Genomic DNA, 27,771 nt, shown 5'->3' with positions numbered 1-27,771 from the left:
GAGGAAGGATTCTAAGCAGGCCACCAGTTCCCAGCAGAAACTACCAAGGAAGGCAGCCCCAGCCCCGCTGGATTCAAAGCAAAAAAGAGGACCAGTATCTGCCACAGCCCGGGTACCAAACTGAACTTGAAATTCCTTACTCAGAGGCAGTAGATGAAAACAGTTTTGAATTAAAGGAAGTAGAAATGGACTCAGAGGCTGAGGCCATGGAATGTTCTAATAATGGAGTAGGCTGTGATTCTATGGAATTATAAAGGGGCTGAAAACGTGCAGGAATGCTGTATGGAAGACTATTTAATGGCTGTGCTGCAATGCAGATGAAAAGTATAGGATAAGCCTAGGATGGTTTAAAAGTTTGCAGCTGTGAACACAGTCAGAAACTGGGTGTTTGGCTTGAAGGAGAGCTTAAAACGGACAGGCAGTGATCTCCAGAAGGTAAAAGTTTTCTTATTCAAAACTAGTGCAGCAAGGGTCTGAATCTACAGGGGGGGGGGGGAGAAAAACCTTAATGAAAGGAAGCCTGCTATGCAACATGAATACTGCTGTAAATTCTGAAATGATTTAATGAAAGACTTTAATACATGACCTGCAGGGTTCTTGGGTGGGTCTAGTCCATCAGATTTATTCAGGGAAGCTGAACCCACTCCTCTGTGCTAAGTGGATAGGGCACAGAGGAAGTATTGGCAGGTTTGTTTTTCCTGCAGTTTGCTAAGGGAATATAGTGGAAACAGTTGAAAGCTAACATCTCCATTTTTTGTATTTTGTTTGAGGCCTATGAGAGAGGCCTGAGTTTAAACCACAAACTAAAGTTTGGAGAACTGGGGAAAACTGAGGCCTCTTCCAAAGCAGAAGGAGGGGCAAAGGAATTGAACTGTGGAACTCCTACCCCAGGAAATATAAGCAGTGGCTTAACAAAGCTAATCACTAAGGGTTTTCTCTATTTTGGTTCCTGGCTGAGTTGGTGGGGCAAGTGCCCAAAAGGACAGAAAGTCTGAAGCTGGAAGCCAGAGGAGCCAGACCCAGTGGGGTGGAACTGAGAGTAAAGCCCTTGCATGAAGACAAAAGTTGTGCTGGCCATGATTGGTGTGGTGTTCTAATAAGCATGTTTGGTTTATAGTTTACAATAAAATACAGTTTTGAGCAAAGCAGAAGTGAATGGAACTCTTTTTCCTTTACTGGTGCATACTAGTTTTACACTTCCCTAGCCTCCCAGACTAATCGCTCGGTCTGATTTACCTGTGATCAACCCCAGGCGGGGCTGTGCTCTGCCTTTATCCGGTCACAGCGTGTTGAGGCTAAGTGGAAGCTTTTCCTTTTTCGATACCTTGTGCATAGTGGTGGGCTTATGCCGGGTGAGAGATTGTCATTAAACAGTGTGTGGAGTTTTTTTTATGCCAATGACAGGTTGAAGAGCAGCTTAAAATCATTATTGATTGCTGCCAAGTTGTTATATTTGAGGCTTTTTCTCCACACTTTTTTGATTAATGAGTCTCACCTTGGTAATTCCACTGCTGGCTGGTAACATTTTCTAATATTTTTGAATTATTAAGGTATGCCCATGTTAGAGGTGTTATGATTGGCAACATTAAATGCATCTCTCCTTTTTGAAGGAAATAAGCTTTTCATTTTGCAAGATTTGGCCAAAGCTACAGTGCAGCGAAGGAAGAAATTTTTGATGATTTGTGACCGTTTGAAAAACTTGGGGGCACAATATGATCTGCTATTTCCAGCAAGAATGAGGATAACTCTTTTCGACATCACAAAGACTTTTGAAGATTCTGATGAGCTGAAATCTTATTTAGACTCTGTGATTACTTCTTGAAGATCAGATAGGATTGTTTTATACAAGTCTGCTTGTGACAGTTTAGAATTTGTAGTAAGATTTTCTCTGGAATGTTTAACTGTTTATGTGACTGTATGGTGTGTGTATGGGAGTAATATCATTTATGTGTAAGTGACTGTGATGAATGCTGGATTATTGGGGGGGGGAGGTTGTTCAGGGCTGTTAGGTAACAATATTAAGCTCGTTAGTCAAGGGTTATTTCCATGCTTTAGTATGCAGTAGATTGGCACTATGTTGGTGAATGGTTAGGAGATCTTTTTACAGGATAGACTGGGGGGTTATTAGGGACAGGGTGGAGTGTTAGTATTAAAGGTAATCTTGTTATGCTTCTGCTTTTTGCTACGGTGGGCAGAGTTACCATATTACATCTTTACTCATCTTAACTGGGATCTGAGACTCACATTGAAATATGAGACTGGTTAGTTTGAATGTTAAGGGGCTGAATAATCCCCTTAAAAAACAGAAGATGCTATTATATATTCAACATTTGCATGCTGACTTTGCATTTCTCCAAGAGACTCATTTATCTCATCAAGACTCTGTTTGTTTTGGAAATTTTTATTGTGAGACTGTGGCCTTTTCAACTGCATTGGGGAAAAGAAATGGGATTTTACTTCTTGCTTTGAAAAATCTGCATTTTGAGACACTTGCTCATGCATCTGATCGGGAAGGGAGATGGGCAGCTTTGCATTTTAAATTAGATAGTGTTACCTTTGTATTTGTCACTGTATATGCACCTAATTCAGACCAGTGGCATACCAAGGGCGGGGTGAGTGTGGGGTGGTAGACTTGGTCCAGAACTTCCCACCTTACTCTGCCGTGGGACATTCCTGCACCTCCCCATGGCTACCGGTCCACCCCTCCAACATCACTTACTGGTTCTGGAGCGGAATCAGCAGCTGTGGGGAGGTACAGCAAGGTCCCGCAATGACTGTGTCTGCCGGCTCTGCTCCAGAACCAGTAAGTGACGTCAAAGGGGGTAGACCGGTAGCCATGGGGAAGTGCAGCAAGGTCCCGCGATAACTGCATCTGCCGGCTCTGCTCTGGAACAAGTAAGTGATGGAGGGGGTGAACTGGTAGCCGCAGTCATCGTGGGACCTTGCTGCACCTCCCCGTGGCTGCCGGTCCACCCCCTCTAACATCACTTACTTATTCCAGAGCAGAGCCCAGCAGAGCCGGCAGACGCAGTCATTGCAGGACCTTTCTGCATTGCATTGGGGTGGAGGGAGAGAAAAAGGAGTAGGATACTTGTATGGCAGGGTGGTGGAGGGAGAGGGAAATGGGGTGGAGGGAGAGAGAAGGGAGCAGGATACTGGTATGGAAGGGTGGTGGAGGGAGAGAAAGAGGGCAGAATCTGATGGAATTGGTGTGCAGGGAAAGGGAAGAGAGACATAAGGGGAAAGGATATTGGATGAAATTGGGTTGGAGGGAAAGAAAGGGGGCAGATGCTGATGAAAGTGGGGGGAAGGGAGAAACAAGGGGCAGATGCTGATGGAAGAGGGATGGATGGAGAGAGACAAAGGGCAGACATTGGATGTTAGTGGGGAGGGTAGAGGGGGAGCCTTTGCAGGATGGAAGTGCAGATGGGAGAGATAAGGTAGCAGATGCTGGATGAAAGAGGGGAGCAGATGCAGGAAAGAAGAGAGAAGGGACAGACGCTGGATGGAAGTAGACAGAGAGAGTAGAAGATGCTGGATGGAAGGGGTAGCGAAAAAGAGCACATGATGGAAGGCGAGCATAAATAAAAGGAGGGCACATGATGGGGGGAAGAGGATTAAGTTAGTGAACTACTGGAGAGGGAGATGGCAAGCTGTAGATAGACAGTGAAAAGAGGTGGCAAGCTGTAGATAGACAGTGAAAAAGAATATTGATGACAGGATAGTAAGAACTTAATCTAGACAGATGCAGAAAATAAATTGAGAAGGAAGATGAGGGAAGAAAAGGGAAGGGAGAGGAGAGAGTGAAATGCCAGACCATTGGGGTATGGGAGAGGGAACGGAAGAAGATGAGAGAGATGCCAGACCATTGGAAGAATGGAGGGAAGGGAAGAAGATGGAAGGGGGAGGCATACAGTTTCTGGAAGGGGCATAGTAGGAAAGAAGATGCCATATAGAAGGGACAGACAGTGGATGAAAGGAGGAGCGTGACAAGAAGATGAGGAAAACAGAAACCAGAAAAGACAAAAGTAGAAAAAAAATTATATTTATTTTTTTTCTTTTGGATAAAGTAGTATTGTAGCTGTGTTGATAAATATTTAAAAATAGTAAATGGAAATAAGGTGATCCTTTTATTGGACTAATTGTAATACATTTTTGACTAATTCAGAGACCAAGACCCTCTTCCTCAGATCAGGACAGAATACTGTAGCAGGAGTATACTTTACTGACCTGAGAAAAGAGGTTCTGGCCTCTGAAAGCTAATTCAAAAAATATATTAGTCCAATAAAATGATATTATCTTATTTTCCATTTTTGTTTTATTCCCCCCCCACTTTGGCCCCCTTCTATGAAGCTGAATTAGGCTTTTTTTATCACCAGCCATGACAATATTAGCTCCGACACTCATAGGAATTCTTTGAGCGCCCGAGCATTTATTACTGCAGCCTGCAATAAAAAAAACCTAACACAACTTCATAAAAGGGAGGGGGGGATATTTGTTAATTTATAAAGTGATGATCTCTTAGAGAGGAAGAGATAGTGATTACTGTGGATGGGCAGACTAGACCTACAGCGCATTCCGAAAATCAATCAAAACCATTCTGTTTGACAAATTTGTCTCCTAAACAGAAGCCTCCAAATTATATATTCTCCCCCTCTCTACCTCGATGTAATTTCGCTGTTTATTTTTACTGTTCCTTTACTTAATTCTTATGTAACCCTCTCTTCTTACATCCTGTATCTCGCTGATTGTCCAGCCTTCTTCGAATGTGAACCGCCTAGAAGTCTTTCAACTATGGCGGTATAGAAGAATAAAGTTATTATTATTATTATTATTAAATGGGCCATTTGGCCTTTATCTGGCATCATGTTTCTATATTTCTATTTCTGTGGGGTTTTTTCAAATTTACATCTGCTATCTTTATCATTTGCACAATATTAGGCAGTGGTCTCAAACTCAAACCTTTTGCAGGGCCACATTTTCGATTTATAGGTACTTGGAGGGCCTCAGAAAAAATAGTTAATGTCTTATTAAAGAAATGACAATTTTGCATGAGCTAAAACTCTTTATAGTTTATAAATCTTTCCTTTTGGCTAAGTCTTAATCATAATATTGTAATTTATAGCTAAAGAGACATATGATCAAGAAACTCTTTTATTTGACTTTTGTGATTATGATAAACATACCGAGGGCCTCAAAATAGGACCTGGTGGGCCGCATGTGGCCCCCGGGCCGCGAGTTTGAGACCACTGATATTAGGGAACATACATTACTATTTCTGTTTCTGTGGTGTTGCATTGTATGCAGTCCAGCTTCTTGGTGGTTCAGTTTAACCTTTGTCTATGTATTTCTATTTTATTCCCCTTTTTACAAAACCGTAGAGCGTTTTTTTAGCGCCGGCATTGGGGTAACAGCTCCGATGCTCGGAATTCTATGAGCATTTGAGCTGTTACAATCATGGTTAAAAACCACACTACAGTTTTGTAAAGGGGGGGGGGGGTTAGCTTGTGATTATATATTCCACACTAGGTGAAGGTGTTTTGTGTGTTCGACAGACATGGTTTTCTGTTAGCATTGACTGTGCAGGATTGATCTTTACTAGTCTGGCTTGTTTAGTTTTACAGTGGGTATACTGTTGTTCTACTGCTCACTGCAGTGTGTAAGATGCTGCCTTTTCCTTGGTACACTCTTATTGTGCGATGTGTGGATTGTTACTAAAAATCATGATTTTCATACAGATTGGGACCCCGGATGTCACATATGCTAGGTACCCAAAATGACTCAGATACAGTGAAAAATCAATGATAATAGATAGTAACACTTTCACTTCAATTAATGCATGATGTCAAATTGTGTGATAGCAGAACAGCACAGGCTCTACAAAAAGTTAAATAGAAGGAAAAAGCCTCAGAAAAGGGCCCTCAAACCTCCACAATAAGTGGTTTATTAAAGGTGGTTGAGTGGTCACCTCATTGGCAAAAACCTTCATCAAAATTGAGAAGACTCTGTGCTGAGCTGTAGAAAACTCAAAAAGAAAGAAGAAAATATTATTCAACTTATCAATCAGCTAAAGATAAGTTGAATCATTTTTTTCTTCTATTTTTTTGAGTTTTCTACAGCACAGCACAGAGTCTTCTCAGATTTTTTGCCAATGAGGTGACGTTCAACCACCTTTAATAAACCACTTATTGTGGAGGCCCTTTTCTAGGCTTTTTCCTTCTATTTAACTTGTTATTATAGAGCCTGAGCTGTTCTGGTATCACACAATTTGACATCATGCATTAATTGAAGTTAAAGTGTCACATATGCTCGGTACGCCGCTGATTCAGACACTCCAGATTTTTTTCATAAACTGGCAAATTATCTTGGCAGACTAAGTGGAGCTCACATAATTGGGGGGTGGAACTTTAATCAAATTCAGGATGTTTCTTTGGATAAGCAGTCTAAATAAATCATAGATTGTTGACTAGGTCCAGTTGGCTATTGCTTCTGTTGGAAAACATTTAGGCTTTGTTGATCCATGGCAGATGCAGCATCCACAGATGTGTCAAAATACTTTTTTCCTCACCAGTTCATATGTCCTATTCCCGTATAGATTACTTTGTAATATCAAAAAGACTTTTGCCTTTTCTGAGACAAAAATCTGTGGAATTATTGTTTCTGATCATGCAGTTGTATTGATCAGGATAAAAGGTGATTTTCTTGTTAAACATCAGCCTCAGTGGCGATTAAATGTTTAAGTACTTCAAGATACAGCATTTCAAGATGTGATTAGAACTGCTACTATTGAATACTTTCAGCTGAACGTATTGACTGCTTATGCTCCTCATATATGGTGGGAGGCTTATAAAGCCACGATTAGGGGTGTTTTAATTAATGTGGCTGGGAAAGTAAACCAAAGGAGACAAAAACTGGAGAATATGGAAAGGGAAATTCTAGATTTAGAACAAGAAAGTCGTAATAGTTTCTGGTGATCAGATAAGTAGACTACAGAAATTGAGATACACTTATAATGCTATGTTAAATAAAGAGGCTGGCCAATTACTTTTTATGCGAGAAACCTTTATTACTCAGAGAATAATAAAGCAGGCCATCTTTTGACACATTATTTGCTGGGGAAACGCAGAACTAGAGTGCCATTAATACTGAGTAATTCAGGTGTTTCACTAATGGGTGATGTGGACATAGTGAAAGTTTCAAGAATTTTATAGCGGCCTCTATAGGTTGGAAATAGATTTTTCTAGTAAGCTCTGGCCAGGTTCACCCAGAGGGATTCCCCGGTGTATCTAACATCTGTGATTCTGGTAGTTTTGATGCTTTCCTTAGTGTACAGCGTTACACCTCCTCCCAATTTACCCTCTCGGTCGCAACAAAGTAGGTTGTACCCTGGTATAACCATATCCCACCCATGCGATTCCGTGAACCAGGTTTCGGATATCGCTATCACGTCAAGATCGGCGTTTGTTATCTCAGTCTCTAATGCTAGAATTTTATTGCCCAAGCTGTGTGCATTAACATACATAGCCCTCCATATCTGTGAAGAGATTCCCTTATGAGTTAGTGTGACTCCTAAATTATCATTGATAATTCTCCCTGAATTATTGTGGATATCATTGGTACCTACCTTAGACTCAGTAGTGTGGGTGCGACTTGCCTCCTCAGGGTGGTTTCTTACTGCTCTGGGATATAAGTATGTACCCTCCCCCAACTTACCTAGTTTAAAGCCCTATGGAGTAAGCGGGCCAGTCGATGTCCAAATACGTTTCTACCTCTTCTGGTTAGATGGAGTCCGTCTGGTCCTTGTAGTCCCTGGAGCGTCTCGCCGTGGTTTAGGAATCCAAAGTTCATTTCTATGCACCATTCGCGGAGCCATTCGTTAGTCCATTGAATACGCTCTTCTCTAGCTCTGCCTTTGTTTCTTACTGGAAGAATTGATGAAAAGACCACCTGTGCTCCTATCTGCTTCAACTTCTTTCCCAGTGCTCCAAAGTCTCTGGGAATGTTCTCTGTGGCATTCCTAGCAGTGTCATTTGTGCCTACATGGATGAGAAACATGGGAAAATGATCATTAGGTTTTAGAAGTTTGTCTAGGCTGGTGGTGATATCCTGGATCCTGGCTCCAGGGAGACAGCAGACCTCTCTTGACTGCAAATTAGGCCTGCAAATTGGTCCCTCGGTGCCCCTTAGCATGGAGTCACCAATGACTACCACTCTTCGTTCCTTCCGAGGGGGCCGGTCTGCGTGCTCTGGATTTGAAGTTGTGAGTTGGGTATCCTCGTGAGCCCCTTCTGCTATTTCCTCAGTGGTTCCTTCTTGTAAGATCTGAAATCTATTTCTGAGAGTGAGTTGTGGTATTGATGTACAGCTATCCTGTTGAAGAGAAAAAGAAGAAGAAGAAAGTGAGAATGAGGTGGGTTTACTTCGCTTGCCCGTAGAGGAGGTTACTAGTTGCCAGGGGCCGGCATCTCCAATCATCTCCTGTACTCCAATCGTTGTATTTAGGGCTGCAGGTTTGGGCGTGTCGAGGATGGACCTGTCGTGGGTTCTCTCTGTGATGTGTGACAGTTCCAGGATGGCATCGTCGATGAAGGCCTCGTCCTCCCTGATGCTCCTCAGGCGCTTTACCTCCTCCCTGAGGCTCAGCAGTTCCTGCAAGATATCCTCGTCTAAGTTTCCCAGCTCCTCTGTCTGCGTAGAGACTGTAGTGCACCTCTTCAGTGCTGCTGTACGTCCAGAGCTGAAAGGGGCATTATAGAAGGAGTGGCCAGGGCGGGATCTGGGTGGGACGTGGGCTGACCTAGTCGTACTGCAAGTATAACTGAAAGTGTAATGAAGTTGCCTGGATGGAAATTGTACATTATGACTTAGGCGATGTAAAAGCAGGTCTAAATGCCCAGAAGGTATCCAAAGTGACCAAATAACCACTGCAGACACAATGTACAGACCCCCACACACTCCCCCATTGATCACTGACCCCCCCCCCCCACAACACCATAAAAATCGGAATAAAAACATACATGCCTGCCTCCAGAACATCGGCACCTGGCATAGGAAAGCCTAGTAGATTAGCACAGAGGTAGCTTAAGTAGTCTGGGGCTATTGGGGTTATAGACAGGTGGGTCTAGTAGGTTTTGGGGGGCTCACCATTATTTATAAGGGAGTTCTGGTGAGATGTTTATATGGCACTCTTTTTGTAAAGTTCGCAGCAGTGCCCTGTAAGGTGCCCCACTACTGTGTTGCCTTGACTGGGTGTCCAGTCTATCACTTTGATGGCCCCTTCTATGTCCAAAAGACTTGTTCTGGGCGTTTTTGACTTGGACAAATTTTTGGACGAAAATGGAGTATAAAGATAGATGACTTAGCGGTCTGGCTGATCAAACGGCTGGTCATATAATTAGACAATTATCGAAAAAAGAAATATTTTGGACATATTTTTCAGGAATGGACTTTAGATACTGCCGACTTTGGGCGACTAGCGATTTAGTTCCAAAATGGACTTAGACATATCTTTTGATTATGCCCCTCATATTGTTTTACAATTTTTAGCTTTATCACATATTTTGCAAAAATCGGAAGCTAGGCTTTTAGATATTTTATTGGGAATAGTGATACAACAAATATTAGCAAACTGGAAAAATAACTCAGTTTTGGCTGAATGTGTTTGGTGGAATGCTGTTTGCTTAGTAAAGAATATGAAGAGATATTAAAATGCGCAATTTATCAAATTTTAACAAGGTTTGGAGACTTTTAGATGACTATTGTCAGAATTCAGTTTAATTTACAGGTACCTTTGCATTTGCAGTAAATATTATGTGATGTTAATTTGGTTCACATCTTTCTATATCTAATATAATAAAACCCTAAGCCGCGCATGCACACTCCCACCTGCGTGCTCCCGTTTTCCGTGCGCTGTAGGGTACTGCAGGTAGGAGTGCGCATGCACGCTTAGCTGTGGCAGTGGCCGATTGATAGAGGCAGCAAACACGCCGCGACTCCCCCTCCCGCCCTTACTCACCCACCGTCAGAGAAACATCGCTATGGCTGACCGAATTGGACCGCGAGGAGGTCATTGGGAGTGCTGGCGGCGGACTCGTGCACAGAATTGGTGCTCGGGGGCAAGTAAAATGGGAGACGGGCCTTAAACCGCTGGCCTACCTGCTATTCACCTCGCGCAAACCTAAATCCAGGAAAAGTGGCCCTACCGGTAGAAGTTTATTTTTAAGATTAAAGGTGCTGCGGCGGCTCCTCTCACGAGCCGCACCTGTGTCGGAGAAGGCTTCCGACGCAGGCAGCGATGGTGAGAGGAGCCGCAGCGGCAACTTTAAACTTAAAAATAAACTTCTACCGGTAGTGCCATTTTTCCTGCTGTGCCCTCTCGATCTCCTTGACCACTGTGAGTGCGATGGTAGGCCACACCGTGGGAAGCAAAGGGGAGGGGGGAGGTTGGGGGAATGCTGCTGCTCAGGGACCTGCTGCTCAGAGAAATGGATGCAGAGGGAAATACTGCTGCTGTTGCTGCACAGGGAAGTGAGGTCAGGGGAGGGAAATGCTGCACAGGGAAATGAAGGGGGAGGGAATGGAGCAGGGAGAGAGACAGATAGAAATAAAGACAGACAGACAGACAGCGGGAGGGAGGGAGACAGAAAGAAAGGAAGAAAGACACAGGGGCAGGAAGAGGGACAGAAAGACAGACAGAGAAAGGTGTTCAGGGAAAGAGAAATATAGCAGGAAGTAGAGAGACAGAAAGAAAGAAAGACAGACAGACATCTATTCTAGCACCCGTTAATGTAACGGGCTTAAAGACTAGTAAATTCAATAAAAAAATTAAAACATGAAAATTCTTTATGAACATCAACCACTTTGTCTGGCTGCAACCCTAAAGGTTCATATGCCAGGATGTTCCTTCGTTCAAGTAATCAGGCACTACTTGATGTTCCAGATTTTAGGCACATTAGAATGGAGATGTATAGAGATTCGATCTTTATGGTTGTGAGACCTTAGTTATGGAACTCCCTTCCAAAGGAATTGAGAGACTGAGGGCTCCTTTTACGAAGACGCGTTAGCAGCTTTATCACACGCAACTTTTTAGCGCAAACTAACCCCCACGCTAACCGATAAACTACTGCCTGCTCAAGAGGCGGTAACAGATAGCACGGCCGGCAAATTAGCGCACGCTATTACGCGCGTTAAACCGCTAATGTGGCTTCGTAAAAAGAGCCCTGGGTCTTTGAATTTATTTAGAAAACTTGTAAAAGCACATCTGTTTTCTCAGGCATTTTTATGAATTAAAACTTTGCTCATGTTTTTGAATACTGTATGTCTTAAAGGTATGTTTTAATGTTATATCCATTTTATGTATGTATGTTGTAAACCACTTAGATTTGTACATTTGTGGTATATAAGAAATTTTTAAATAAATAAAGGTATTCAGTTTTGGAAGGCTGCAACTCGCTAAGGATGTAAAAAGACTTGAAATGGTACAGAGGAAGGTGACACAAATGGTATGGAGCTTGCACCAAAAGATATATGAGAAGAGACTGGTAGACATTAATATGTATACCCCAGAGGAGAGGGAAGACAGGGGAGATATGATACAGTCATCTAAATTCTTGAAAAGTATAACTATAGAAACAAATCTTTACCAGGCAAAGGAAAAGACTAGGGTATATGAATTGAAGCTGTGGGGAAGTAAACTGATGAATAATGTTAGGAAATTCTTTTCCACAGAGAGGGTGGCTGATGCCTGGAATGCCCTCCCAAGAGAGATGGTAGAGACAAAAATTGTGGTGAAATTCAAAAAGGCTTGGGATGAACACAGAAGATTTCTAATTAGGAAATGAATAGTATAGAAAACAAAACTTAAATGGTTGCATTTGTGATTGATGTGTCAAATGATGCTTAGATGGCAACTCTACCTATGAAGAACTAAGGCCAGTACTGGGCAGACGTATATGGTCTATGTCCCATATATGGCAATTTAGTTTAGGATAGGCTGGAGAGGACATTGACAGACATTCGGGACATTAGGACAGTACTAGGCAGATTTTTTATGATGTGTCCCTCAAATGACAAGATGGTTCAGAAAGGCTGGAGTGAGCTTCGTAGCAACCCCAGCATTTGGAATGGACTATCGGGAGGACTTCTATGGTCTATGTCCCAGAACAGTGTCGGGAGGACTTCTATGGTCTATGTCCCAGAAATGCCAAAGATAGATAACTTAATCATGAATTGATAATGAGTGTGTCCATTGGGTAGACTGGATGAACCATTTAGGTCTTTTATCTGCTTTCATTTACTATGTTTGTATGGGTCTTATTTTGAAAAGAGAAAAAACTTTCAAAAATGGCATAAAGTGGCATTTAGATGTTTTGTTTGCTAAAATGTCCCAATTGCCATTTTCAAAACATATTTTTTTAGATGGTTTTCTATGGTGTTTGTGTGCAGTACATCTATATCTCAAGGAGGCATGTTGGGTCATGTTTTGGGCGGGATTTAGACATTTTTCTGCAGTAATAGAACATTGCATCTAGGCCCCTCCTTTCCTGAAAATTTTTCTTGAAATGCAAAATAAGACAAATCACAAGTAATTTCTAAATTGAATCCATGTTTTGAGGTTAGCATTAGTAGTACAGCTGTGCTAAATATGATTAACCCAATACTGTGTATATAGAAGTTTGCTAATCTATGTAGAGTAACTATAAATTTCATACAAGATAGCATTACAACCCTACTACCAAAACTTACAAATCACTCCTCATTTCCCAGTAAAACTTATCTGTGATACCCATCAGATCAAAAATTGCCATACTTCAATGATGCACACACCTGCTAAGCAAAGCTATTTTACCTCTATGTTATGCTATGTCTATACGGAAAATGCTGCAACCACCTTATGTTCATGTGAGTCTGTATTTTCATGTCTGTATGTCACCGCTATATTGTAAAAGCTGCAATTTAAACCACACTATGTCCACCAAGTCTGTATTCCCCACAAATTTCAAGTTTATTAAATTTTTGTTATGTACGCAATATCAAAAGCTTCAAAGTGTATAACATTTAAAAAATGGGGGGTAGAACAAAACTCTTGAACATAATTACAATCAAATTCTATCCATTCTAATACATAACTGGTACGGAAGGTGAAAGGGATAAACTACAATCTTTAAAGAAAGAAAGAAAACATTTAGCGGGGAACACATTTGGTAGGTAACACAAAAAGGGGGAAAAAAGAGAAAAAAAGATGAATCTATAATCTATACAGAAATCTAATTTAGATCTAAGAAGTTTGGTGATTTGTAAAATTGTGTTGTCTATTTTTCAAAAGTGTCCTTGAACAAAAATCTTTTTAAGGAACGTTTATATTGTGAATTTACTCTTGTGACCCATTCTGGGCTCCTTTGGGAGGACGGGCTAAATAAATTAATAAAGAAATAAATATATCTCATGGAACTGAGGTATAATAAGAAAAAAAACACCCCACCCATCCTACCATATGGGCCAGGCCTGTGTCTTTCTTCATGGTGTTATGAACTTCATTTGTGTAAAACAAGGCTTACCACAGAGTGGAGTGATTCAGTCATTTATTAGCACTGCACCGTTTTGTTTTGTTTTTACATCTGATCAGACACAATGAGAAGATGGATTGCATCTGTGATGACCACATGGTAGTTATAGATGCTGATTAGTTTATACTTTGCTTGCTATTAAAGGTGTAGCCAAGATCAATGTATCTTAGAAAGAAACTCCCTTACCTGTTACCATGTAAGATGCCAGTTGCCAGATGGTCTAATCTCTGTAGACTTTTGTTTAAACTCCATATGATTCAGTAAACTGGAAAGGTTCCATTATATTATAGTCCCTATTCCCCTGTTTCCAGATGGAAATAATGACCTGGAAAGATTTCTAAGATTCCTGTTTATAAGCTTTCAGTCACTCCTATATTTATTCATTGATCTATTATTGCCTCATATCTTGGAACCACAGCTTATGCAAATTATGTGTGCACCATGTTCTTGGCTTAAGAAAGCATAGCGTTCACTCCATTATGTACAAATGTAAACTTGCTTTCTTAATTTACTTATTAGGACTTGATATACCGCTCTTCAAAGCAAATCAGAGTTGTTTACTAATGACAAATACAAATTACAGAAGCAGAAAAGAGCTAAAATCTCAGTACAGAACAGTATAGAGAGGAAGAAAAAAAAACCCCAAACTAGTGACAGGGCATTTTATAGTGTCTAATCAGCCAGGATGGAACATAAAAACATAAGAACATAAGAAGTTGCCTCCGCTGAGGCAGACCATAGGTCCATCCTGCCCAGCGGTCCGCTCCTGCGGCGGCCCATCAGGCCCATTGCCTGAGTAATGGTCTATACCTATCTATACCCCTCTATCCCTTTTTCTTCTAGGAATCTATCCAAACCTTCTTTGAAACCATTTAATGTTTTCTTGTCTACAACAGCCTCTGGAAGCGCGTTCCATGTATCCACCACCCTCTGAGTGAAAAAGAACTTCCTAGCGTTTGTTCTAAACCTGTCCCCTTTCAATTTCTCTGAGTGCCCCCTTGTATTTGTGGTGCCCCATAATTTTAAAAATCTGTCCATGTCTACTTTTTCTATGCCCTTCAGGATCTTGAAGGTTTCTATCATGTCTCCTCTAAGTCTCCGCTTTTCCAGGGAGAAAAGTCCCAACTGCTTCAATCTGTCGGTATATGGGAGATTTTCCATTCCCTTTATCAGTTTAGTTGCTCTTCTTTGTACTCCCTCAAGTACCGCCATGTCTTTCTTGAGGTACGGCGACCAGTACTGGACACAGTACTCCAGATGTGGCTGCACCATTGCACGATACAGCGGCATGATGACTTCCTTCGTCCTGGTCGTAATACCCTTCTTAATGATACCCAACATTCTGTTTGCTTTCCTTGAGGCCATGGCGCATTGCGCCGATGCCTTCAGTGTTGCGTCTACCATCACTCCCAGGTCTCTCTCCAGGTTACTGACCCCTAGTGGTGTTCCCCCCATTTTGTATGTGAACATCAGGTTCTTTTTAGAGAGTTGCGCGGGGACAGAAATCCCACCCGTCCCCGCCAAAATCCCATCCGTCCCCACCCGTCCCCGTGAGGAATCCCTCCGTCCCCACCCGACCCCATGAGGAATCCCTCCGTCCCCACCCTTCCCCGCGAGGAATCCCCTCCGTCCCCACCTGTCCCCGCGAGGAATCCCCTCCGTCACCATCCTTCCCTATAAACTTCAGAAATAGTTATTTTATTTAATTATGCTACTGAATTAAAGGCTCTGGTAGAGACCCATTTACAAATAAGCAAAGAGACTTTATTAATTTGGAAATATTAATTGGGAAAAATACATACTTTTTAAATGGGTTTCTACCAGAACCTCTAATGTAAATATAAAATATAAATACTCAGCTGATGAGAACCCACAAACTGTCAGCTGAGGACTTCCTTTGCAGTTGGCTGGGGGTCCCTTTTGCCAAGCTTGGCAGGCAGCAGTAGCGTCCCTGAGTCACAGATGCTGGCACCTCAGTGGCTCATGGATGCTGCCAGCGACTGCTGCGCTTGGTGGAGGGGAGTTCTGGCCATCTCTAGAGAAGGTCCTCTGCTGGCGGTGCTTGGGGATCCCCACCAGTCACAGCAAGGGTCAACAAGTACTTCAACACTGTAGAAATAAAACCAGAAATGCATTTCCTTTTCTTTTGAACACAAAACAAAGACATCTGCCATATACATTTCCCAAAGCTAACATATTTTAGTCAATAAATTCCGTTTTTTACCTTTGTTGTCTGGAGACTTATTTTTCCATAAAGTTGGTCCCAGTTTCTTTTTTCCGCTTTCCCATCTTCTGTAAATTCTTCTGTTGCTGTCCATTGGTTCCCCCTACCATGGTCCAGCATTTATCTCTTTCTTATCTTTCGTGCCTGCCCACCAGCCCCATGCCCAACATTTCTCCTTCTATCACCCCTCTCCAACACTGTGCCACATCTCTCCCTCCATTCCCTTCACCACTGTCCAATATTCCTCCCTCTTGCATCCCTTTCAATCTGTCCCATTGTTCCCTTGCCACATTTCTCACTCTCATCTTTTTCTTCCCTATCACATTCTGTACCTTCCTCCCTACGACCAAAAATTCTCCTCTTTCTTCCATTTGCCGTGTGTACACAACTATCTCTCTTTCCCGCTCATTGACACACCCACACCCAATTCTCTCTTTCTATTCCCTCCCCCACCTCAGCATCTCTTTCCCTCCCTTCCTCTCTCCCCAGTTCATGACTTCTGTGTCCAAAAATGCATTCCCTTCCACCACTTCATTCGAGTCCAGATAATAGCAGGGGTTGGAGGCAGCCTGCAGCAAGCCATATGTAGCCGACCCAGAAGTCTTCCCCCGAAGTCAGAGCTGACATCGGAGGGAAGGCTTTGCATCAGTCTGGCGGTGGCTGAGGTGTCAGGTGGGAGGGGGTAGATACTGGATGTAGGAGGTGAGAGGAGACAGACTGTAGATAGGAATGGGGAGGGATCAGACACACTGGATGAAAGGGGAAAGATAAGACAAGCTGGAATGCCTGGGGAGAGAGAAAAAGACAGATGATGGATGTAAAGAAAAGGAGAGGGGAGGAACACATTGAATGGAAAGGAGGAGAAGGGGAGGATACGGATGGAAGGGAGGAAAGAGAAAGATGGAGCAGACACTGAATAGAAGGGGGAGAAAGAGAAATGAAGCAGATGCTGGGCTGAAAGGGGGGGAAAGATGGGCAGATGCTGGATGGAAGGGGGAGAAAGAAGGGTGGATGATGGATGGGATGACAGAGGGGGCAGAAAGGAGGAAGAGGAGACAGATCAGATGCTGGGCAGAAGCAGCAGACAGAGGGGCAGATGCTGGATGGAAAGAGGAGGAGGGGCAGATGCTGGATGGAAAGGGACCTCAGGTCAGCATCTGAATGGCCGTGCAAGTCTACATGGGTCCAAATGGTGCCACACACTGCTAGACCCCTCCCCCCAGTCCATTGTGCTTTCTAGAAGTCATTGTGGTGCAGCCCGGTCCCTGCTAGGTTTTCTCCCCCTAGATTGGGACAGACTGTGCTTTTGCCAGCAGAGGCAGAGTGGTGAGCCTGCACGATGGCGCAAACTAGCCCCCCTCCCCACCCCACCCCACAAGTGTCCTCCACCCAGAACAGGACTGAATCTGGGTTCCCAGTGGCTGAGCAGTGAGCCTACCAAGGCATCCCCTACCGAGAATGGAACCAACTCTGCATTCCCGGCCTTTGTATGAGGGAGGTCTGGTGCCCCAGAGTAAGAAGACTTAGAGCAGGGGTGCCCACACTTTATGGGCTTGCAAGCTACTTTTATAATGACTAAGTCAAAATGATCTACCAACAATAAAATTTAAAAAAAACACAAAGCACAATGAAAGGCAGAGAAAATGTTAATTATTCATATTCCGGGTTTTTTCAAAGAGGTCATGGCAGATGACTCTATGCAATGTCACCTCGGTAACAAAATACAAAAATAGACAAATACACCCCCTCCCTTTTTACTAAACCACAATAGTAGGTTTTAGCACAGGGAGTTACGCTGAATGCCTCGCGCTGCTCTCAATGCTCATAGGCTCCCTGCGCTAAAAAACGATATTGCGGTTTAGTAAAAGGGAGCCATAGTGCAAAATATAGACAGCAGATATAAATTCTCAAAACAGACACATTTTGATCACTAAATTGAAAATAAAATCATTTTTCCTACCTTTGCTGTTTGGTGATTTCATGAGTCTCTGGTTGCACTTTCTTCTTCTGAATGTGCATCCAATCTTTCTTCCTTTCTTTCAGCCTCCTGTATGTTTCCTCTCCTCCAGACCTCATTCTCTCCCCCAACTTTTTCTTTCTGTCTCCCTGTTCCCCCTTCTTTCTGTCTCCCTGTCTGCCCCTTTTCTTTCTTTCTCCGTGCCCTCCCCCAAGCCACTCGGTTTGCTGCCACCGCTGTCCCAAGCTTTCCCTGCAGAAGCGTCGCGCTGACCAGCATTCCGCTCCCTGACGTCAATTCTGACGTAGGAGAGGAAGTTCCGGGCCAACAAGGCATTTCTCCTCATTCCATCCAGCCTGAGCCCCATCTCTCCTTGATCCAGCATTTCCCTTCTGTGTTTGTCAGAATTACCATTCCACCTATTTTCCAGCATCACCCTTCTTTGTGTCCATCTCACCTATATCCCTATCTCACCACTTTTTCAGAATCTTCATTTGTCTCTGTCCTTGTCTTTACCCCATGTTCACCATTTGCCCTTTCAATGTCTTTATCTCCCCCCCCCCCATTTTTTCAGCATTACTTCTATGTCTCTATTTCACCTCCTCTTCATGTCCCCTCTGTATCTCTATCCTTATTCAGTAGGTCCTGCTTACCCTTTCTCTTCTTTGTGTCACTATCTCCATTTTCAGCTTTCCTCCATTTTCCTTTGTTACTGCACCCGGTAGCCAGAATCTTTCCACCCTCCCTCCACTCCGGCCCAGCCCAGTATGAAATATTTCCTTTTGTTTCCCTCCCCTCTCTCTTTCTCTCTCTCTTCTCCTCCCTCACCCACGAATCCTGCATCTGGCCCTCTGCCTTCTACCTGCACCTGGCAACATCCCCCTGCTCCGCGGCTCTCTTCAGCAACTCGTCAGCAGCGGTGATCAAGACAAGCTGCCGACATCGAGGCCTTCCCTCTACGAGTCCCGCCTTTGTGGAAAAAGAAAGTTGAAACAAGCGGGACTCACAGAGGGTAGGCCCCGACATCAGAAGCTTGTGTCGATCGCTGCTGCTGAGTTGCCGAAGAGAGCCGCGGAGCAGGGGGTGTGGCCGGAAGCAGGGAGAGGGAGATAGGAAGGCTGTAGAAGCTCCGGAGCATGACACCGACCCCGGCCAGGATGATTTCTTTTTCAGGCTGCTGCTGCTGCTGCCGCTGCCACCCCCCATCCAAAATGACAAAAACAGCCTAATGCCCGCGTCGGCGTCTTTGACGTCGGGGAGAGGAAGGCTGATAGGCCAGGTAGATCGGGACGGCAACACGAGTCTATCACGGAGCCCGGGATGGGCTCTGCGGTCGACTCACGTTGCCTTCCTGAACTACCGGTTGATCACGATCGACGTGTTGGGCACCCCTGACTTAGAGCCATAGCGCACGAGAGAGACTCCCACAGGGATGAAAACAGCCTACCTAAATTCTGGCGATGCAGGCATGCAGCTTACAAGTCCGGCGTCGCGGCGGGAAATAGCCATGCTGAGCAGTGAGCTCAGCACGTACACAGATGAAAGCCTTGCTTGCTGATTGGTCTGGCGGCACGGCGGGGCGGGGCCGCCAGACCAATCAGCAAGCAAGGCTTTCATCTGTGTACGTGCTGAGCTCCCTGCTCAGCATGGCTATTTCCCGCCATGACGCCGGACTTGTAAGCTGCATGCCTGCATCGCCAGAATTTAGGTAAGCTGTTTTCATTCCCGTGGGAGTCCCGTGGGCCAGGGGGCGTTCCCGTGGGAGTCCCATGGGTCAGGGGGGCATCCCCATGGGAGTCCCGTGGGCCAGGGGGGGAACCCGCGGGAGTCCCGTGGCCCAGGGGGGGAACCCGCGGGATCCCCGCTCCCATGCAGACCTCTAGTTCTTTTTCCCCACGTGCATGACCTTGCATTTCCCTATGTTGAAGCTCATTTGCCATTTTTCGGCCCACTTTTCCAGCTGCGTTAGGTCCTTTTGGAGATCTTCGCAGTCTTCCCTGGTTTGATTCCTGCTGTATAGTTTGGTGTCATCTGCAAATTTAATGACTTCACACTTGGTTCCCGCCTCTAGGTCGTTTATGTAGATATTGAACAGGAGCGGTCCCAGCACCGACCCCTGCGGAACTCCGCTCGTGACCCCTTTCCAGTCTGAGTAGTGGCCCTTTACGCCAACCCTCTGTTTCCTGTTTGCCAGCCAGTTTTTGATCCATCGGTGGACCTCTCCTTGTACCCCGTGGTTCCATATCTTTTTAAGCAGTCTCTCGTGTGGTACCTTGTCGAAGGCTTTTTGGAAGTCAAGGTAAATGATGTCTATAGATTCCCCTTTATCCACCTGGCTGTTCACCCCCTCAAAGAAGTACAATAAGTTTGTGAGGCATGACCTACTCTTGCAGAAGCCATGTTGACTCGGTTTTAGCTGCCCATTTTTTTCGATGTGTTCACAGATGCTGTCTTTAATCAGTGCCTCCATCATCTTTCCTGGGACTGAGGTCAGGCTCACAGGCCTGTAGTTTCCTGGGTCTCCCCTTGCGCCCTTCTTGAAGATGGGCGTGACATTTGCTATTTTCCAATCCTCCGGGATCTCTCCGGTTTTTAAGGATAGGTTGCATATCTGTCGAAGTGGCTCCGCTATTTCGTCTTTTAGTTCCTTGAGTACCCTTGGGTGAATGCCGTCCGGACCTGGCAATTTGTCGCTCTTTAGTCTGTCGATCTGCTTGAGTACATCCTCTTGGCTTACCTCTAAATTGACCAGCTTATCATCTTGGTCTATTATGATCTCCTCGGGTTCCGGAATGTTGGTTGTATTTTCCATCGTGAAGACTGATGTGAAGTACTCATTTAACCTGTCAGCTATCTCTTTCTCTTCTTTTACTACTCCCTTTCTGTCTCCATCATCCAATGGTTCCACTTCTTCTCTCGCCGGTTGTTTCCCCTTGACGTATCTGAAGAACGACTTGAAGTTTGTTGCTTCCTCTGCCAGTCTGTCTTCGTATTCTCTTTTTGCTTTTCTAACCACTCGGTGACACTCCTTCTGGTGTTCTTTGTGCACTTTTTGGTTCTCCTCTGTTTGGTCTTTTTTCCATTTTCTGAACGATGCTTTCTTGTCGCTTATCGCCTTCACTGCATTTGTTATCCACACTGGGTTTTTTGTTCTATTTTTTTTGCACCCTTTCCTGAACTTGGGGATGCATAGGTTTTGCGCTTCGTGCACAGTCCCCTTGAGTAAGGTCCAGGCTTTTTCTACGGATTCCGTCTTCCCTATGTTGCCTTTGAGTTTCTTTCCCACCATTTCCCTCATGGCATCATAATTTCCTTTTTTGAAGTTGAGTGCCGTCGTTGTGGTTCTTTTCCCCTTTGATGATCCAATTTCAAGCCTGCACTGGATCGTGTTGTGATCGCTGTTACCTAGCGGGGCTAATACCGCCACCTCCTTTGCTGGCCCCCCTAGTCCGTTGAAAATTAGGTCAAGAGTGGCATCGCCCCGTGTTGGTTCCGTGACCAGTTGCTCCATGAAACAGTCCCTCGTGACCTCTATGAATTTGGTCTCCCTTGCGCAGTTTGAGTGCCCAATAATCCAGTCTATCCCAGGATAGTTGAAGTCCCCCATCACCACCACATTTCCGCTTCTGCATACCTGCCTCAGTTCAGCCTCCTGCGCCTGGTCGATTTCTTCTGGTTGTCCAGGTGGGCGGTAGTACAGACACAATTTAATGTCTGCCCCTGTTCCTCCCTGTAGCTTAACCCACAGTGATTCCAAGCCATCCACCCGTACTGTTGTTTCCATCCTAGCTGATGGTATGGAGTCTTTTATGTACAGCGCTATTCCTCCACCCTTTTTATGTGTCCTGTCTCTCCTGTATAGTTTGTACCCTGGTATGGCCACATTCCATTGATTGTCCTCAGTCCACCACGTTTCTGTGATTCCAATTATGTCTAGGTCCTTTTTGCTGGCAGTGATTTCTAGTTCTCCCATTTTGGCCCTCAGGCTCCTAGCATTTGTGTATAGGCAGTTTAAGACCCAGTTTTTTGCCCTCTCTTTTTGTTTTTCTCGTGTTTTGGTACTCCTGCAGTTTTCCTCATGGTTTGCCAGCCCCTGAGCTTCATCCTCCTCCTGCTGTGTGTGTGTGACATCCTCAGCCTGTTTCCCCTGCGCCTCCTGCTCTCTTAATTCCCACTCAGTCCTGGGCTCTTTTTCACAATGTCTTTGCCCGTCTGGCTCCTGTTGTTCTGTGTTGGTGCCGCTTACCAGTTCCATTTGTGCCCTCGATCCCTGCAATGTGTCCTTAGGTCCTTTTTCAAAACATACACACTCAGTCCCGAGTCCTCCTTTACAATGTCCCAGTTCAGTATCCTTGTCAGGTACTGATGTCCGATGTGTCGAGGTCAGGTCGACTATCGGCTTTCCCCTTCTCCTCAGTTTAAAGCCAAGTCTATGACGTTCTGGACATTGCGTGCCAGCATCCTCGTCCCAGCTGTGCTAAGGTGCAGTCCATCTCTTCTGTAGAGCTTGTTCTTCCCCAAAAAAGTAGTCCAGTTCCTAACAAAGTGGAAACCCTCCTCTTCGCACCATCTCCTCAGCCAAACGTTAATTGCTTGTAGTTCGCTCTGTCTCTTTGTGTCCGCTCTCGGTACTGGCAGGATCTCTGAGAAGGCTATCTTCCTTGCCCTTAGTCTCAGTTTCCTCCCCAGGATCCTGAACTGGTCAGTTAGTGTAGTCCTGTTGAAGTTTCTCCTGCTGATGTCGTTGGTTCCGATGTGGATCACTACTGCTGTCTCCTCCGTCTCGGCTCCCTCCAGGATCCTCTCAATATTGTTGATGATGTCCTTTGTTCTTGCCCCCGGGAGGCATGTTACCAGTCTGTCCTCTCTCCCTCCGGCTATGTGACTGTCTACTCCTCTCAGGATTGAATCTCCAACCACGATAGCCGATCTCCCCTTCTTCAACTGTCTCTCTGGTCTCAGATCTGTGTCATATGTGCAGTCCATTTGTCCGTCCTCTGGGTTCTGCTGTGTCTCCGCCCCTGGTCTCAGGTCTGTGTCATCTGCGCAGTCCGCTAGTCCTTTCTCCTGGCTCTGATGGATCTCCTCCTCCTCTGCCTGCCCAGGTCCTCCGCAAGGTCCTAGTCCCATGGTGTCTGGTGGTTCCTGTCTTCCAACTGTCGGTTCTCTCCTGGTGTGTTGGTAGTCCTGTGCCTCCACCATCCTGCAGGCCTCCTCAATGAATTTCTAGAGCTCCCTAACTTGTTCCACGATGTGGCTCTCTCTGGTGGTGTCTTCTGTTGCCCAGCATTGCTCCTCCATGGTGCAGAGTCCCTCCAGCTCCTGGACTCCAACCTGCAGTCTCCCGACCTCCTGTTTCAGGCTATCCAGTTCCTGGCATCGACCGCACATGTACGCTTGTCTCCCGGAGGGGAGGTAGTCATACATATGGCACCCGATGCAGTATACTGGGTAGCTCTGCTGGGTTCCCACAGCCTCTATTGCTCCTTTCTCGTTCTTATGTCCCAAGGTGTGTATGAGTGGTGCCCAGCGCTCAGCTAGCTGAAGAAAAAGAGAAAGAAGAGAGAGATGAGTACAGAGAGAGTACCTTTAGCTGTTTAGATGTTAGATGTTGCTGCTGAGCTGACTGGGCTCCTTCTCAAGGCTCCTTCGTAAAGGCCGAACGGCTGCGCGCCGTTGGCTCGCTTCCTTTTAAGGAGGAGCTCGGCGCTGACTGTGCCTGTGACGCGGTTGGGGTGGGCGGAGCTCCCTCTCGCCGCTACCCCAGCTACCACGATCTGCCTCCCCGCTCTCCTCCTGCGTGCCTCGTGGAGGAATGGAAAAGCCTGTGTAAATAAGTGCATTTTAAGCAGAGCATGAAAACGAAGGTGAGATTGCTCAGTGTAGATTTCTAATGGAAAGGCATTCTAAAGGGCTGATGTAAAGCAGAAGGAAGCTGAATGACGAGTTCTTTCTAGGTGAGAAAGGTGGAAATGGGGGAGGGTAAATGAGAGGAATGCGATGAATGCAGTTTCCTAGAAGGAACATAGGGAGAGGATAAGCGCTAAAAGATGTTGACTACACAGGGGATTATATTATGGAATGTATTGCCTATTGAAATAAAAAAGGCATTGTGTGTTTTACAGTTTAGGAAACTGTTATTTGAGCATGTGTTTTCTTAACTGAAACAGAATATGTTTTAGTTGGTTTGTTTGCTATCTTTATACTGTATGTATTGTTGAGACTCGCAAAGAATTGTGTGTTTTTTTAAATGAAATAATATATATTATTTTAATTTGTTTGATTATTATTTTTATTATGTATCTACTGTTACCTGCACAGAATTTTGGGATGTTGCGGGACATCAGCAGTAATGCGGCAGAGTGAATTCATGGGCGGACAAGGCCGAAGCAGCCTGTTAAAGTGCTGCCGGCCCGATGCTGCTTAGGGAGGTAAGTAGGGCTCGCGGCCAGGTTCCGATGGGAGGGAGGGAAGGATGGGGATTCGGCTTCGTGGCGGATGCCGGTGCGGGTGCTCGAGGGAGGAGGGAGGGCTCGCTCAAGGGTCCTGCTGCACAAGGGATGGGAGGGAGGGGAGGAAAGATGCTGCACATGTGGGGGAGAGAAAGGAAAGAGGAAGAATTGGGGTGAAGGAGAGGAAGGGAGAGATGATCATGTACATTCTCCGAAAATAAGACCTAGTGCCTTTTTTGGGCCTAAAATTAATATAAGACACTTTCTTATTTTCAGTGAAACGCATTAGGTAAGAGGCATTGTGTAAGTAGAGGATGTTTTCCATGCCACAGCCATGTTTCAGTAAGGAAAAAGGAGGTTAGAATTAGAAGAAACCAAGTCAGCAATAACTGCAGTTTTAGGATGAATGAAACAGCATTTTTCTCTTTGTGCTACTGTAACTTTCCTTTTCTCTGCAATGTAATTTTTGCTTTGCCTATGTATGTCCTTGTCATCTTTGCTCTTTTTTATAATTTTATTACTCTGTAAAGTGCTTAGCTGCCAATTCAATATGCAAAATATTGATCTTGATCTTAACACCAAAGTTCTCCTGACGTGTATCCTTTTTATACTGAAGATCCAGGGAACACCTACTACTCAAAGAAATTAATATTAATAATAAAACCCTATCTCCCCATCCTGCTGTATGAATTCAACTATGTGTGCCTCATTTTACAGGAACTAATACTGGATGTTATAGGTATCTCCAAAATAAAGAAAAATTTGAAAAAATGTTTCTAACTGCATCCTATCTTTTACAGCTTGCTTAAATTTCTTTCAAGTCTGTACCCACTCAAGATTATAGCCCTACTTCTTCACTTCCATCTGAAAGCACTAGTCCTGCTTGTTCCTAGCAGGGATGTTTGATAGAACAGATCCTCTTTTCCAAGCCAAAGCGGAATACATTTCTTTTAGTTTTCAGTTTTATTTAGGATAACAGCTTGGCTGCAGTCAATTTCAGGAGAAAAAGAAGTATAGTAAAACCTTGGATTACGAGCATAATTCATTCTGAAAACATGCTTGTAATCCAAAACACTCGTATATCAAAATGAATTTCCCCATAAGAAATAATGGAAACTCAGACGATTCTTTCCACAACCCAAAAACTTTAATACAAAATACTGTATGTACTTGTATTGCAAGACCTCATTCATTTAGAACAGTCACTACACTCCCACAGTGTCAAAGGGAGAAGAACCATCAGCTCAGTTATGATGATGTGATGTGTGTATACTGTATGTACTTGTATTGTAAGACCTTGCTTGTTAAAATTTAATAAAATGTTTTGCTTGTCTTGCAAAACACTTGCATACCAAGTTACTTGCAATCCAAGGTTTTACTGTACTAGCAATTAGAATATTTTCTGTTAATTATAGGTCAGACAATAGAGAGAGCAGCATCTCAATAGTAATTATCATTTTGTAATGCTCACTTTTCTCACCACTGCTTTGCCACTTCAGTTACAATCAAGCTTTTCTCACAAGAGATTCTTTGAAAATGTACCTTTCCAAAAAAAATGGTTTATAGCAGCAGTATGTCACCTTTCTGCACACATATCATTAAGGAAAATTCTCTTTCTAGTACAGTATTTGCATTACTTCCAGCTTTCAGGCACCCTTCCGCATTCCTCAGGGCAGAGTGTAAAAGTGCTCTTTCACATAAGCACTTTACATCTGCAGTGTCCTTTTCACAATGCAGTATATAAAGGAATTACTTAAGCACACTGCTGTTTTTCAAATATAATTTGAGTTTCTCTCGCAATCACAAAGCCTCTTAACCTTTCTAGCTTCCAGCCATACACAGAATTCCACCCAGAAAACAACTTTTTCTTATTAGAGCATTAGTCTGTTTCAAATTCTCCCATTGTTACCCAAGAATATTTCTCTTCCTACAGAATCTTAGTTAGAGGCTTCTGCTGAGTCTGGCTTTATTTTCTTTAGAGCTTTCTGTCACACAGCTAAAATAAACAGCATAGTCTGTCTATACTGGGACTTATGTGTCTCCCAGCCCCTACTGCCAAAAGGAAAAAGAGAAGGTCCAAAAAGCAGTGAAATTAATGTTATGGGACTTAGAAACCCCTCAGAACATTTTTTTATAGAGGTTGAATGAGGCTTTAATATGTTGACTGCTGTAAATGTCATAAATGAAGACAATTTTCACTGAAAATACTCTACCATCACTTTAGCTGAATTCAAAACCTGGTAATATCCTGAGCTAAACACCACCTCTTGGATACTCCATTATTCAGCCAGTTATAGTAAGGGGCTTGTAAGCTGCTCTCAGCTACAGGCTGAGTTAACCCCAGACAATCAATGCCAGAGCATGTCTAGCTTCCAGCATTGAATATCTGAGTTTGTCAGCAACACAGAAGCTAACCATATATCAGTCGATATTCAGATCAGCTAGCTTGGTGGATAAAGTTAGGACATCCTTTTAGCTAATTTTAGCAGCTCATTTAGCCAGTTAGCTTTGATTATGCCTCAGTAAAGCGTAAGGTTATCATATGGCCCCAGAAAAAGAAGGACAGATTGAGACATCCAAGTTTTACTTCCATTGAAAGCAATGGAATTAAAACTCAGATGTCATATGTCATCTTTACTTCCCAATGGAAGTAAAACCCGCATGTCAATCAATTCTCTTTTTTCTGGAGCCAAAAAGGAAGGAAAGCAACCAAATGATTTGAAAATGGCCATAGTAAGGATGTAATTAGTCTCAGTCCATAGTCTCAGCACCTATATTTTGGTCTTTTGGGATATTTCAGTTTCCATCAATACAGTAAGGTATTCTACTGTACCTTGCTGGATCAGCTTCAGAGTCTTGGTATTTCTGGACTTGTGCTGGAATGGTTTTCGTTCAATTTAAATGACAGGAAAGAAGAAGTAAGAATAAAGGAGAAGTTTTCTGCTCCTGCTTTGAATATCAATCCCATAGGCGCTAGCATTGAATATGGCTGGTGCCTGCTTAACTTCTGGCTCCTCCCTGACTCTGGCCATGGTCAGTCCTGGCACCAACTGCACAATGCTACAAAGGTCAGAAAGGATGCTTAGATGCACTGTGTGGTTAAGTGTCACTGAATATCCAGGTACAGCCCACTAGGCTGGTTCTAAGCAGTCAGGAACCTCCTCCGCCTGCTTAAATCCCATTGAATATCTATCCACTGGTAAATGAGGAGAGATTACTTTAGGCAATCTTAGTTTTAGCTAGTTTCTGTAGTTGTTTTATTGTTCTAAGTTAATGTGACAGGCCCTCAAGGCAAGAAAGACAACTTCATTCCCTGTGATAAGTGATATTATAATTTTTAAAATTGAAGTTAGTACATGACAGCTGATCTCAGGCTTTGCAGTTGTAAGGCTTTTGCAGTTGTAAGAATGAAAAATTACTATTTATCTGAGGTATTTTCTGCAGAAGCTGACAGGAACTGAGCAGCTACAGGAAAAAAAAAACAAAGCTCTAAGCTGCTAGAAACTACAGTAGAAGCATGGTTATTAAAAATGTAAAGGCACTTATCTGATTTGACTTCTTTAAAATACTGAA

At 44.0% G+C, this 27,771-nt stretch overlaps 1 long non-coding RNA gene across 1 annotated transcript; it reads left to right on the top strand.

Annotated features, from left to right (window-relative positions):
- On the top strand, nucleotides 1-27,771 carry LOC117354122. Its single transcript, XR_004538124.1, has 3 exons — nucleotides 1-112; nucleotides 24,068-24,177; nucleotides 27,598-27,771. It is a non-coding gene; the product is annotated as an uncharacterized LOC117354122 (long non-coding RNA).

Source organism: Geotrypetes seraphini, chromosome 2 (genome assembly GCF_902459505.1).
Source record: "Geotrypetes seraphini chromosome 2, aGeoSer1.1, whole genome shotgun sequence".
NCBI lineage: Eukaryota > Metazoa > Chordata > Amphibia > Gymnophiona > Dermophiidae > Geotrypetes > Geotrypetes seraphini.
The sequence above is the reverse complement of the archived record's forward strand: the minus strand, read 5'-3'. Positions and strand labels throughout refer to the sequence as shown.